A 14,616-nucleotide genomic window follows, 5' to 3' on the forward strand; every position below is an offset into this window, starting at 1 on the left:
GGAGACAGATGCTCCCTATTCTGGCATATTCCCAGAATCCTCTCCTCCCTGACTCTTCCATATACATTTTAAAATCAACTTGTCATGTTCCATGAAAAATCCTGTCAGAATTTTGTTAGGAATTGCATTGAATTTATAAATAATTTGTGAAGCACTAACATCTCTCTAATACTGAGTTATCATTTCCATCACTATGGTATGTCTCTCCTTTTTTGGAGTGCTTCTTTAATGACTTTCAGTAGTTTTATAATTTTCTCCTAATTAAGGCCATGCATAAGGGTTTTTTTTAGAGTCATTTTTAGGGATCATATATTTTTGTTTATATTGCAAATGTCATTCTTTTAGGAATTACATTCTCTGTAGCTAATGTGTCGAAATGCAATATTTTAAAATTATTTAAATATTTAAAGTATTTTAAAAATATTTCCTTGGCCCATATTTTAAAATTTTAGATACTTTTCTAGAAATTTCAAATATATTTTTTACACGATAACTGTGGTAAAAATGCACATCGTAAAAAGGTTATACATCCCAGGGTTTCTCCCTTACAGCTGAGGCAGGAGACTGCTGTGCAGGTGGCCATGCAGGAGCAAGCCTATACTATGAAGGAAGCAATGCCCTTTGGCAGTAACTTTTACTAATGGGAGACAGGAACCATGAGTGATTTATTCTCCCTTCTTTCCCCCATAGACTTTTAAGAGACACAGCCATTTCAAAAGGTCCCTCTGAAAACATGCTGCAGACTTCTGCCTTACACATTCTCTTATATTTGCTCTCCTTCCATCTCTGTCTCATTCCTTTTTTCCCTCTCTCTTCCTTCCCTGAGATTACAGCCTCCCAAAAAGTGTTATCACATGAGTTTTTCCTTCAGGCTCTGTTTTCTAACCTGGGCTAAAACAGAAATTTTGGATCATCTGAATCCTCATGAATGACCATGCTATAAATGGACTTTGTCTCTAGGTTCCAGTGCACAAATTGGTGTCTGTATAGAAGTAAATTTCTCTCAGACAACTAGAAAAGGAAAGAGGCTAATGTAATATATAAGTGAAGTATTTATTAAACTAGGGGAAGGCCAATGGACCTCATCAACAAGCTATAGGCAAACTTTCCAGGGGTTTGAATGTGGAAAGGGAGAGAATTGAACCCATAACACACAATGATAGAGACTGTTAACTCAAAAGAATGTGCATTATAGCAATCAAATCCACAAGAAAGGATTTGGTTTCATCAAAACACCACCATTCATGTTGTTAATAGAATATTAAACTTTATTGGTACTATAGTTTGTTTCAGAGATATTATAAGCTTCAGGAGTTTAAACTGAAATAATTATGTCAACACTTGTGAGATGTCCTTGATTTTCTTTTAAAAGTGGTTCATTATTTTCTAAAGTTTGAGAAACTGCTTTTCCATAATTTTTGCCTACTACGTATCTCTGTACTCTCAGGGCTCCATTTGCTAGGATGTCTCTAGCTCTCCAGATCGCTAGTGGGGACAGCTTAGAGCTGCTATACAAGTGCTTTGGAAATCCATTTTAGTAGACCCCTTGGCTTTCATCATTTGGGGCTCCTACTGGCTAGATGCGGGGGACGTTTCCGAATTCAGTTTGTATATTTCCCTTAGGTAGCCCCAAACCCAGTGGCTTACAGATGCTCTAAATCGCCGGCTGTGAGGCTTTCCTCTTTTCAAACCCACAAATCCCGCTTCCTCAGCTTCTTGGCTACCACTCCACCCGTGTCTCCCTCCCCTAGAGCTGTTTCCCAACCTTGCCTGATTCTAGCCCTTTGTTTAAAATACAGACTTTAAGACTTTTTCTGGAAATTCTTGATGTCAGGAGATCTTACTGGCAGGTAAGTTTGAGAAACATGGCTGTAGGGTTTCCTCGGTTCCCACACTTCTCCCTTGAGGGCATCTCACCTTTCGCGGGATGAGCCGGGTCAGTAACTCAGGTTTGGTAAATTTCGCGGGTGCCCGGCCTCCTCGGCAGCAGGTGCGGTTGCTGGGCGACCAGACAGAGGCGTCTGGTCGGCCGCGGCTCACAGGAAATCTCGCGAGGTCTCCGGAAGCGCTCTCCTCTGTGTCCTAGCTCGGGCCCAGCGCTCTGTGTCTTGGCGGCCGGGGGTTGATGGGAGCCACTAGGCAGGGTACGAGTGGAGGTTGGTTAGGGGGATGAGGCCGTAAGGCATCGGTCACATTAGCGTTTTCGTAGACCAACCAGTAGCCAGAACAATTTTTGGCAGGTCACCATTTCCCCCTACTGGATTGTCCTTGCCATCAGCTTTGAACGTTTTAGTGCCCAGTTACCACGTTTTCCCAATAATAGGGCAGGAAACGAATTGTCTGAATCAAATTCAGACATACTTCACCTTTCCTCTGATAAAATCCAAACTCCTTAGGGTGGCATTCCAGTCCGGTTATAATGACCAGCCTCACTGCTTGCCTCTTTCCCTCTTCAGTATTTACAATCTGGCACTTGGCCCAGTACTAAAAAAATTTTACCCTCTCTCTCCTGCTGCTCAGGGTAGCAATAGGACACACCTTTCCTCCTTAATATTTGTTTTCCCTTTTAAGATTCAAGGACTCAGCTTGGAATTGGTGCATTTTTTCTGAAGCCTTCCTAGGTCATGTTAAGTGATGCTTTTTTCTGCCCCCCAAACAACTGGGATATGGTAACTTCTTTAGCATAGCACTTAACACACTGCTGTCTGTTTGTTACCCATATCTCCAATAAGATGGTAAATTCTTTGAGGGTAAGGATTATGTCTTTTACCTTGCTATTCCCAGGGCCTGGCAAAGTGCTTTGTACATTAGCAGTCACTCCCAAACATTTAGAAAATATATAGTTTACAAATGAAGGAGAACAACAGTAGAACAAGTGGAAAGGCTTGTCATTAGGGGTACAGTAAAGTGAGCAATCTGAATTAAGGGACAGTACAAACCGGAAAACCGTAATAGCTCTGATCTTTAGGGTGGGGGCATTCTGGAAAATCATTGCTGTTCCTTGAACAAAGAAGTGTCAGAGTAGGAGATTTTTAGAATTACAAAGAGGCTTAGAGCCCACGTGGACAGTCCAATGTGCCATTTTGCAGATAAGGAAATTCTCAGGCCTAGAAAGAGAAAAGAGATATGCTGAAGGTGACACCTGAGGTAGCAGAGAGAGAATTTACCCTTGAGCCCCTAATTTCAAGCACAGGTCCCCCTTCCTTATATCTCACTGATTGTTGCAGTAAGAGTAGCCTAGAAAGAGGGACAGGGGCATGGGGACAGATATCCTAACCCCATTCAGGACACTGTTGCTAATGTCTAGTTGTGAAGCAGTGTTGGCCTGTATTAGGGTGAAGGCAAAGAAAATGACAAGGGATGAACAAATTTAGGAGGCATCTTGAAGCATGATTTAATAAAGAGAGATTGGATAGGATAAAGGGAGGGAGAAGTTGAAGATAATTCCTGGGTGTTAAGTAGAATAAAGGAACAATACTGGAGAAATTGGAGAGGGAGGCAAGTAATTTGGGGGAAGTGAATGAATTTCCATTTACACATGTTAAACTTGAGGTGAGATAGGTTTAATAGTTTCCAGAATAGAACTAATCATTGAAACCAAGGGTCATAAACGGTGGTGAGGAAGAAAGTGGGGAAAAGAGAAATAGTAAGTTAATAACTATGCCAACTAGTTTGGATGGAAGAGGGAAGCAAAGCTAGTTAAGATATCAGAGAAAGATTTATCAGAAGTGAGATTTGTTCTGAGAAGAACAAATAATAATTCAGTGATTTAGAAACCAGTAAATTAGATTCAGGTACTAGGGAAGGAAAGAATTTAAGAAGAGTACCTAACAGAATAAACAGCTACAGAAGGATATGACAAAGTAAAAGAATGATCAAAACAATATGGTTAAAACACTACAGCACAAATCAGGTGCCGGTCTTATCTATTTTAAAAGTCATTCATTTGGGAACAATAGATCCAGCACTATATGCAGGGCCATCCTATTGCTCTGTGTAGCTCTCATTTAACTTGCTGCTAACATTACTTTACATGTTTAGCAATGCCTCATTGAAAACCAGTTGCTCTGTTAATCTTTGTTTTATAACAGTTTCATATGTCATTGTAAAGAGGAGTATGATCTCATTTGTGGTAAAATTATATACATATTTAAATGTCTGAAAGGATTTATGTCTATGTTTATACATGTATAGGTTTAGATGTAGAGCTGTAGATCTATACCTGTATCTGTATCCCAAAATATTTAATAGTGGCGGGATTATGACTGTTTATTTTTCCTTCTTTTTTTTTTTTTTTTTTTTTTGCGGTACGCGGGCCTCTCACTGCTGTGGCCTCTCCCGTTGCGGAGCACAGGCTCCGGACGCGCAGGCTCAGCGGCCATGGCTCACGGGCCCAGCCACTCCGCGGCATGTGGGATCTTCCCGGACCAGGGCATGAACCCGTGTCCCCTGCATCGGCAGGCGGACTCTCAACCACTGCGCCACCAGGGAAGCCCTATTTTTCCTTCTTTTTTAGTAATCAGGTTTTTAAGAATGATTACATTGTATTCTGAAAGTTCATTTCGGATTCTGCTGTTTGTAGAATTGAAAATCTCTTTGTGACAGCTAGTTTTTAAAATACTTTAAAATGGTTGAATTGCTAATTAATTTTTTAATGCAACAAGTTTGAGACAGTATTTTCTCATTAAGATGTGAAATATAATTCCTGTCTAGTGACACACAGTGTTAAACAGTCATCTGTGTATTTTCTAATATGGCAGAAATCTGGCAAACTGCAAGAAATACTTGTCTTCAGTGCCACATCTGTAAGTTCAGCATATAATACTCTAAGATTTACACTTTGACAGATGTTGAGAAATTTGTATTTGTTAAAAAAAAATGTGAGGTCTTGAGAATAATTTTAAAAGACACTCTTGGAAGAATGTGCTAAAAAGTACATTTTCTGAAGCCTCCAGTAGAGTTTCCAAGTAACTTTAGACAGAAACACATTTTTTATTTAGAATATTGTTCTGTGTATCTTTGTCAATTAGTATGTTTCCTGACCTTCTAGAGTACATACTACACAGAAAACACTTTAATTATTCCTTTCATTGAAAAACCAACAAATTAAAGGGCCCAGATATGTATATCATCACATAACTCCATACAGAAATATGATCATTTATTGGAGTTAGCTCCTCTTTTTATTTTGACCTTGTAGACTGGTAAATATTAGTAAGTATGGTAGGCAGACTTCCAACATGGTGTCAATGATTTCACCTCTTGGGATTCATGCCCTTGTGTGAACCCCTCCCCTTCAGTGTGGAATAGACTTAGTGACTTGTTCTAAGCAATAGAATAAGGCAAAGTTGATGAGATACCATTTCTGCGATTTGATTACAAAAGATTCTGTCTTGCTAGCAAACTCTCTATTGCATTTTTTGGCGTGCACTCTTTGATAGAGCAAGCTGTCACTTAGTAGAGCTCCATGTGGCAAGGAACTGAGGATGGTCTCTAGCCAACAGCTAGTAAGGAACTGAGACTCTCAGTCCAATGAGAAACTAAATGTCAACAACTACTGTTTAAGCTTGGAAGTCAGTCCTTCCCCAGTTGAGCTTTCAGATGTGACCTATTCCACACCTTTATTACAGCCTCATGAGGGACCCTAAAGCAGAGAACTCAAATTCCTGACCCATAAAATCTGTGAAATAATAAATGTGTGTTACTTGAAGCCACTAAGTTTTGGGGTAATTTTTTATGCAATAATAATTAACTAATACAGGGGACAATGGAAAACCTTTTTAAGGAGGGAAATTTTACTTAGAAGTTTGGGACATGATTCCCATTTTCATAGGACCTTCTGAGGGGAAGCTCAGAGGAGAGAAATGAAGGTGATGATAGGAGGTTGTAGCTTAGCTGGAACAAAAGATTTTAAAATAAGTATCCATTTATAAAAGCTCTAAGTTGTAGAGTCTACAAAGGAAGCCTTTTGTTCAGGAATGAGGCAGTTTCCATCCAAGGCTTGATTACTCTTGATTTCTGTAACCTAGTCATGATCGTTAAATTGAGAGCTTCATGGGTTTTTAATGGCTTGATGTGCACAATATGGGCACCAATAATAAATAATTTCTTTAAAACTTAACTTAGTAATTAAATGATTACTTAAACAATTTATGTCATTTATTATATAATGTATTCTATAAATGTAAATGATGATTATATAGGTTTTGTATAAAACAATCCAAGGTATTTCTCATGAGTTCCAGACCTATGCATGCAACCAGCTGCTGGACATTCATTCCACTTGAATATGAATGTCCTAGAGGGAAAAAACCCTGCACCTGTCAAGAACTGAACTCGTTTCTATCCTGCACAAATGTGATCTGCCTCCTCTAGTTCCTGTCTTGCCCACAGTTCTGCCCTGCTACTCAGAGTAGAGCCTGAGTACTCTCTCATATACTAGTGCCCCCACGTTGGGTCACATCAAGTCCACTTAATCTCAGAAGCGACTGTCAAATCCAGCAGTCTCTCCATGCTCCCATCAGTACCTAAGAATGGACATGAAAGGACTTGGACAAGTTCTATTAATTTTTTAAAAGTTCTATTTTAGTACACAAAATTTTCTCAAGTTGTATTTTTAAAGTTCTATTAGATGTGACTGTAAATTAAAGGATCTAGGCTGAAAATCAGTTTCATTACCTGAAAGTAACATTTATGTCTAAATATATTTTAGAGTAAAATTGTTTTCTGAAAAGTATTTTTGTAAACATTGCCACAGATATTCTAATTGATTATTCAGGAATGAAGATTCCTGAAAAATCTATCGTCAGTAGAGCCTAACACTTTAGTTTGAGTCTTTGAGGAAGCATTTGCAAGAAAGGGACTTATAATTTTGGAAAAAGTTTAGATTAGGTTTCAGGAACGGATCATTACTTATGTTTTAGGGATTTTAAAAAAAATTGTCTTTCGAAACAAGGGTGGGGAACCTCTGTCTTCTAATAGAGATCCAAGACACTGCTTAAGTTTATCAGGCCAATAATAAGTTCAGCAAAAGTTTAATTAGTTGGTGATGGATTGAAGCTAAGAGTGAAACTCAGCTATGTAATACACTATAGTCTTGTATTTTGCAAAATAATTTGTTAAAATCAGTGAAAACATCTTGTATATTTGTATTTAACTGCTTTATTTTTTTGGCTCCTGTCTGTTTTTTGGTTAGCTTGTTTGAAAAGAGTTCCATTCTTTCATGCTTGTTTTTGAAAATGGCTGGTGTTTTTTTTTACTACTGTGTATAGCCATTTGCATATTTCTGCGGTTGTGATCCTTGACTGAAAAATTTAAAAAAAACTTTTCACTCTTGTTTTAAATCTGTTAAGAAGTTTGTGAAAAGATTTTCATTTTATCGTAATCTTATGGTGAAACAAGTCAGCTTCCCATAAAAAGGGATAAACATTTAATTTTGTTATCCTAAAAACACATATTGTTAATGTTTCTTAAAAGCAAATTGAAATGTCCATTGCATTTATTTCTTCATTGAACAGATATTTACCAACTGCCTACCATGTGCCATTGTTCAAGGTGCTAAGGATGCCGAAGGTATTCTGATCAAGTCCCCATCCCTGTGGCACTTACCATCCAGGAAGGGGAGACAGATAGTGAAAAAGTAAACAATTCAATGGTCAAGATGATTTCAGGTTGTGGTACATTCTGTGAAGGAAATGAATAGGATAAAATGACTGTATAACTGGGGTATAGAAGTAAGGAAGAAGGAGGGAAGGAGAGAGGTGTTTTCTTTACATGAGAGAGACAGGCTAGGCCTCTCTGAAAGCAGAATTTGAGCTGAGACTTGAAGAATGAGCAGCTTAAAGAGCCAGGCCTTTGAGAGCCTGTGAGGAAGTGTTCCAGGCCCAGGAAGCAGCCAGTGTGAGGGCTCGGAGTTGGGAAAGAGCTGGATGAGCATAAGGACCCCAGGACACTGTGGCTGGAGCAGTGTGGAGGGGGAGAACAGAATGAGAGGAAAGCAGGAAATAGATCAGCCTTTAGGCCACAGTGATAAATTTGGATTTCGGTTTATAGCAGCATTTAGGTCATAAGGCAGAAGGCAAATTTTTCTTTTGTTAGTGAGAAAAATTATATTACATTTAGAGTTTGAAGGAAAGAACAGTGGCCACTTATTATTATAAGTTGAAATTCAAAGTCTTGGTTGAAATGTAATGTTCTTTTTTTTTTTTGCGGTTCGCGGGCCTCTCACTGTTGTGGCCTCTCCCGTTGCGGAGCACAGGCTCCGGACGCGCAGGCTCAGCGGCCATGGCTCACGGGCCTAGCCACTCCACGGCATGTGGGATCTTCCCGGACCGGGGCACGAACCCGTGTCCCCTGAATCGGCAGGTGGACTCTCAACCACTGCGCCACCAGGGAAGCCCTGTTCTTCTTTTTTTTTAATGTAATGTTCTTCTAGTGTGATATTAATGTGATGAATATAGTATCATCAAAGATGTTCTTAGAAATCTGGTAGCAGGAGCCACCAGAAAATATTATATTAGAAAATAAAATTTCTACTTGTGCTCCCAAATCTCTAATTTAATAGAGCTTTTGTTTCAGTTTTGCTCTTTACTGAAATAGGTAAAACACTTTTTAAATTGAGTTACAGTTGATGTACAGTATTATATAAGTTACAGGTATACAATATAACAAATTTTAAAGGTTATATTCCATTTATAGTTATTATAAAATATTAGCTATATTCCCTGTGTTGTATATCATGTAGCTTATTTTATACATAATAGTTTGTACCTCTTAATCCCCTATCCTTCATTACCCCTTCCCCCTTCCCTCTCCCCACTGGTAACCACTAGTTTGTTCTCTATATCTGTGAGTCTGCTTTTTGTTTTATTCGCTAGTCTGTCGTATTTTTTAGATTTCACATACAAGTGATATCACACAGTATTTCTCTATCTGACTTATTTCTCTTAGCATAACACCCTCCAAGTCCATCCATGTTGTTGCAAATGACAACGTTTCATTGGTTTTAATGGCTGAGTTGTATTCCATTGTGTGTGTATGTATGTATATATCTAAATGTACACATACAAACACCACATCTTCTTTATCCATTCACCTGTTGATTGATAGATAGGTCACTTCCATATTGTATTGCCAATTACATATTGGCAATTGTAAAGAATGCCACTATGAACATTGGGGTGCAATTAGTGTTTTTGTTTTTTTCAGATATGTACACAGGAGTGGAATTGCTGGGTTATATAGTAGTTCTGTTTATTTTCTATTTTTTAAATATTTATTTATTTTTGGCTGCATTGGGTCTTCGTTGCTGTGCGTGGGCTTTCTCTAGTTGTGGCGAGCGGGGGCTACTCTTTGTTGCAGTGTGCGGGCTTCTCATTGTGGTGGCTTCTTTTGTTGCGGAGCATGGGCTCAGTAGTTGTGGCTCGTGGGCTCTAGCAGGCTCAGTAGTTGTGGCGCACAGGCTTATCTGCTCCACTGCATGTGGGATCTTCCCGGACCAGGGCTCAAACCTGCGTCCCCTGCATTGGCAGGCACATTCTTAACCAGTGTACCACCAGGGAAGCCCTGTTTTTTTTTAAAAAATAATTTCAGTTATTTTTATTTTCTTTATTTTTTTTGGCTGTGTTGGGTCTTAGTTGTGGCACGCAAGATCTTTGTTGAGGCATGTGGGCTCTTTGTTGTGGCATGTGGGTTTTTTCTCTGTAGTTGTGGCGCGAGGGCTCCAGGGCATGTGGGCCCTGTAGTTTGCAGCATGTGGGCTCTCTCGTTGAGGCGTGCAAGCTCAGAAGTTGTGGTGTGCGGGCTTAGTTGCCCCGTGGCATGTGGGATCCTAGTTCCCCGACCAGGGATTGCACCCGTGTCCCCTGTATTGGAAGGCAGACTCCTTACCACTGGACCACCGGGGAAGTCCTGGTAGTTCTGTTTTTAGCTTTTTGAGAAATCTCCATACTGTTTTCCACAGTAGGGTAAAGCACTTGTTAATAAACTATTTTTAGATCTTGGGATAACTAGAAGTCCATGGTGTTGATGTCTGCCTAAATAAATTACCATTACAACAGGCCACAGTTCCTTAGTTTTAAGTAATGTAGTGTTTTACCTTGAATATTAAGACCAGTTAGAAAGTTTAAAAATAATCTCCCCTAGAAAGTGGTATTTGTGTATAATTCTCACATCAGTGGCATATCAAGTTAACTTCTCTGAAGGTATAAAACTTTTCAGATGACTGTAATTATTCAACACGGTATGCCCTCATACGTAAGATCATAAATTAGTTTTTTATTTAGTCTAATTTTTGTTACTTTATTTAAGCCCAGAATCTTAATAGCCTCAATTATATTAGAAACACATGCAAGAAATGATAGAAGGATTACATATGAGTTGAAGTAAAAGATTAAAGCTAAATACATACATGTTTTAAAGGACTTATTTAGTGTTGTCAATCATGCAAAGAGTAAATTGAAGTTTATTCAAATAATAAATCGAGCATGGAGTATAAAGTCGAAAATTCTAGGAACAAAAATGAATCATTTAAATAAAACATTTATTTGCAGATGAGCTTGTAGAAACTAAATTTTCAGGAAGGTAAGTAGTTTGTTATGCTTTGTAATGGTAAGCAAATTCATAGTTATATGATAGATATTTATAACCCTCTATAACCTAACATAAAAGTCACAAAGCTCTGTTCTTGACAATATATTTCTTTATGCATATGCCTCTTAGGTTATGAAAAGTACAACTGTAGTTCATCAAAATGTGCCCCAAGGCACAATACCATTTTACTCAGTCATTAGAAAGTTTAGCATAATTGCCTAGTATAATCCAAAGAAAATATGAGTACTGACATCAGGGACTCTCCAATTTGTTAGGCAATTGTTCCATAATTTTTGGCACCAAGATAATCCACATTTGAAAAAGCAATTAATCATTGGTGTTAGTTATCAAGCTATGATTTTAGCTGTTTCCTCCCAAATTTGACCTGAAATGACAGAGTTCCTTATTTTATTTTTGTAATATTCTGATTTCTGAGATCAAAAGTTTAAATATGCCAGTCTGGTTACAGTTGACCTGAGTTTCGTGTAACTAATTTTCTAAAATAAGTAGATCACAACTTTTTACTTATAAAGATAAATGGTATTTCTTCCAGTAATATTTGGATAAAAGGTTTAGAAATTTTTAGAAACTTACAGACTGATTACCTCAGAACAAATTACTTGAAGTCCTTAAACTAGCACTTGGCCCTAAGAAGGTAAATTTATTTGCTGCTAAAGATATTTGCTGTATTGAAAATTGACCAGAATGAGAGAACACAAAACTAGATTTTTAATTTTCAAATGCAGTGACATAGACACATCAATTATTAAACAGTGAATGAAATAATTACCCCATCGTAATTTGAACATAATCAACTTTTATTTTATATCATATGGATGAGCAAAACCAGAGCCATCATTCCGTGTAGTATATTTTTATATCTTCAAAAAACAAAAAAACATTGCTCACCCATGTATGTATCTTGGAGTTTATAGTTAAAACAATCCAGAAATTTAGAAAGAAACCTTGGAAACTCAACAGTCCGTGTTCAGTTCATTTCAGTCAGCTACATGTGGATACAATGCAGACTTAGCAATATAAAAGAACTCTTCTCTGCATGCATGACTTATGCATCTGTACCTCATCACTCATAGAACAGTTTTTGGAAACTCTGAACCTCTGCAGTATGTAGCATTCCAACTCCCAAACAGTTCCTCTGATTCGTTGTAAAGTTACTTATGTTCCTGCTCTTCTGTGTTTATTTTCAAGTGGCTGCACTATAGGGCAGTTTATTATTCTATTATGCAATGCAGTGATTTTTCAAAATCCTGAATACCAGGTAGTCATACTAATTTGTGACAACAATCTTCAGACTTGATCCCTCAAATGGAGCACGTGATGTTTGGTCTCAGAGCCAGTTTTCCAAATTCAGAAACAATGGAGCACAAATGGTTTCTCTGCCCCCGTTGGCTCTTTGTTCTTGGCAGTACTACTGATTTCAAAATAACAACTTGTGTGGTGTCTTATTGTTAATCAATAAATAAAATGTGTGAATGACATACTTATATAACTGGACAGTATAACCTAAAAATGATACTAAATGCATAAATTCTCAACAATATATAGAAAAGTTAATGTTGTTGATTTGTTTGGAACTGGGACCTTGAGATATTAAAACAATCTGGAAAAGTTGGAACATCCTTGATTCTGGGATCTCGCTGTACCCTTATCTGGTCCCAGATAAGGGACCCCAACCCATATCCACTGACTTCTCTCTCTATCTCTGCTCCAGCCTGTGCTTCTGGCTCCAGTTTTATTACTTGGACATTGGGATTAAGTTTTTGATGATGATTGACATTTCCTGTATATTATCACCATAGAGCTTGAGAAATTATCTCTGAAAAAATTTGAAGCTGAACAAAAACCAGACTTCACTTAGAAAATGGCCTTTTCAGCTCCTGAATAGCTCAAGGCTGTAAGATAACACTTTGCAGGAAAAAGCAATGCCAATTCATGAGTTAGTTTCTGAATGATGGCTGCAAATTGACCCTTGATTTCCTAAAATCTCAGTATTATGAATTAGAGCACTTATATCAAAAGTGATCATGACAATACATTAAAACTTAAAGATATACTTTAAAAATATTTATAAAGGTTCTTGCTTTTAATAAAGTAACTGCATTTACAATAGAATGCAAATACTCTTTTGTGGGGCTATTTTTGCGTGGGCTGGACTGTTAAGCAGAGGGGATGTTGTTGGTTGCTCTGTAGTATCCATTTAGCCTTAGTGTGTAGTAGTCATGAATTTTGGGTGTTACTGACCCCACTCCCAGCTCCAGGAGTTACCCTTAATTGGTCTAAACCAGTCACTATATATATATAATCCTAGGAGTGGGCTCATGACCCAAGTTAGACCAATCAGAGTGAAGTCAGAACCTTACTTTGAAAACCATGAGCAGCTTTTTCCCTGTGACTGGATGGTGTGGTGTACAGCCAATGTGGAGGAATCCAGCTTGAGGTTTAGGTCAACATGTGGAGGGCAGAGCTGTGAGAACCATTACTGGAAGCTTAATCCAACTATGCCTAAGCCAAATAAGTGTTTGGACTCTGAAGTTAGGTGAACCAACAAATTCTCTTTGTTTAAGCAACTGTTTTTTTTTGTCATTACTTGCAACCAAGGCATCATAACCGAAATACTGAGTCCAGTGAAGTTAGGACTGACAAGTTTTCTTTTTCTGGCAATTCCCTGTTGTTAGCATAGGCATTTTCCATCACACCAAGATATCTTAATTGATTAGATCACCAATGTCAAATTAAATGTGGATAACAGTCGAGTCTTGGAATGAAAACTGCTAGTATGTTTTCATGGTAACTTCAATGACTCACTCTTTCATGTCAAAACTTCAATCCTTCAATCATGTCTGTCAGAGAAACCTCAGTGAGCTTGTTATTGTTCCTAATCGAATGGCTCGGTATGAGCTGGTATCACTGAAGGCTGTGGCAGTAAACACAGCTTTTAGCTGCTCACTGGAGGCAGTCATGATTTTTTTTTTAAAAAGGCCTAAAAATGGAGGTGAGGTTGAGCCATCTGAAATTGGGATGCCTGCTTTTATTTAAAGGGATATAAAATGAGACCAAAAATGCTACTATATCATCAACTGTCTGAGAAAGTATTTGGATACTAATGTTAACTGGCATCCTCATCTTACCAAAGACCCCTCCTTGCTAAATCTAATCAAAAACCTTTAGACTTTGTTTTCCTTGACCTCTGGGCCACATGTGAAGTCACCTCTTGTGGTCTCCTCTTCCTCTGACCATTTTAAATTTGATGTTTGCCATATCTTGGGCCCTCTTCTCAGTCTTTATTTCCACAAAGCATCTCATCTGATCTCATCCAGCCCTCGACCACAGCTTTCTTAACAGAGTGCTCTTAGAAATATCCGTCTAGTACATTTCTGTTGTTTAAAACTCTTTTAACTCCCTATTGCTGTTAGGATAAAGTCCAAAAGGCCCCTGTAGAATCTATGCTCATCTTAATGAATAAAGTCATCTCTTGTCTCTCCCCACGTACTACTCAACACTCTCAGATCTAAATGAATCTCAGTTCTTGAAGGTTCTAAGTTCTTGCTCTCTGCCTCAGGCCTTCCACATATTGCTGTACTCTTTGTTTAGAAAGTAATAGCTTCTCTTAACGCTTTTTCTGGCTAGTCCTCCTATCTTTCAAATTTCAGCTTAACGTCAGGTCACTTGCTTCAGGAAGCCTACCTGGGTAACTCCTCTCTGGGGTAAGTGTTCCTCCTGAGAGTTCCCCAGCACACTTTATTTCTCCCTTCACAGCAGTATACTTAGGTTCTTGTTAACTTAGCCACCACTGGAAGTTCTGTGAGGACAGTGGCCAGGTCTGTCTTGTTCAGAATATCTCGAGAGTAAAACCAGGCCTGGTACAGTAAAGGCACTTGGTGAATATTTGAATGACTAGATACCTGTGCTAGGCTCTGTCTCAAATTTAAGTTATTTGATTTTCAGGAAAATAATTTATGGTGTGACAGTGTTTCACAGGAACATAAAAATGTTTCATTAAATTGT

This window comes from Delphinus delphis, chromosome 17 (assembly GCF_949987515.2).
Source record: "Delphinus delphis chromosome 17, mDelDel1.2, whole genome shotgun sequence".
Taxonomy (NCBI): Eukaryota; Metazoa; Chordata; class Mammalia; order Artiodactyla; family Delphinidae; genus Delphinus; species Delphinus delphis.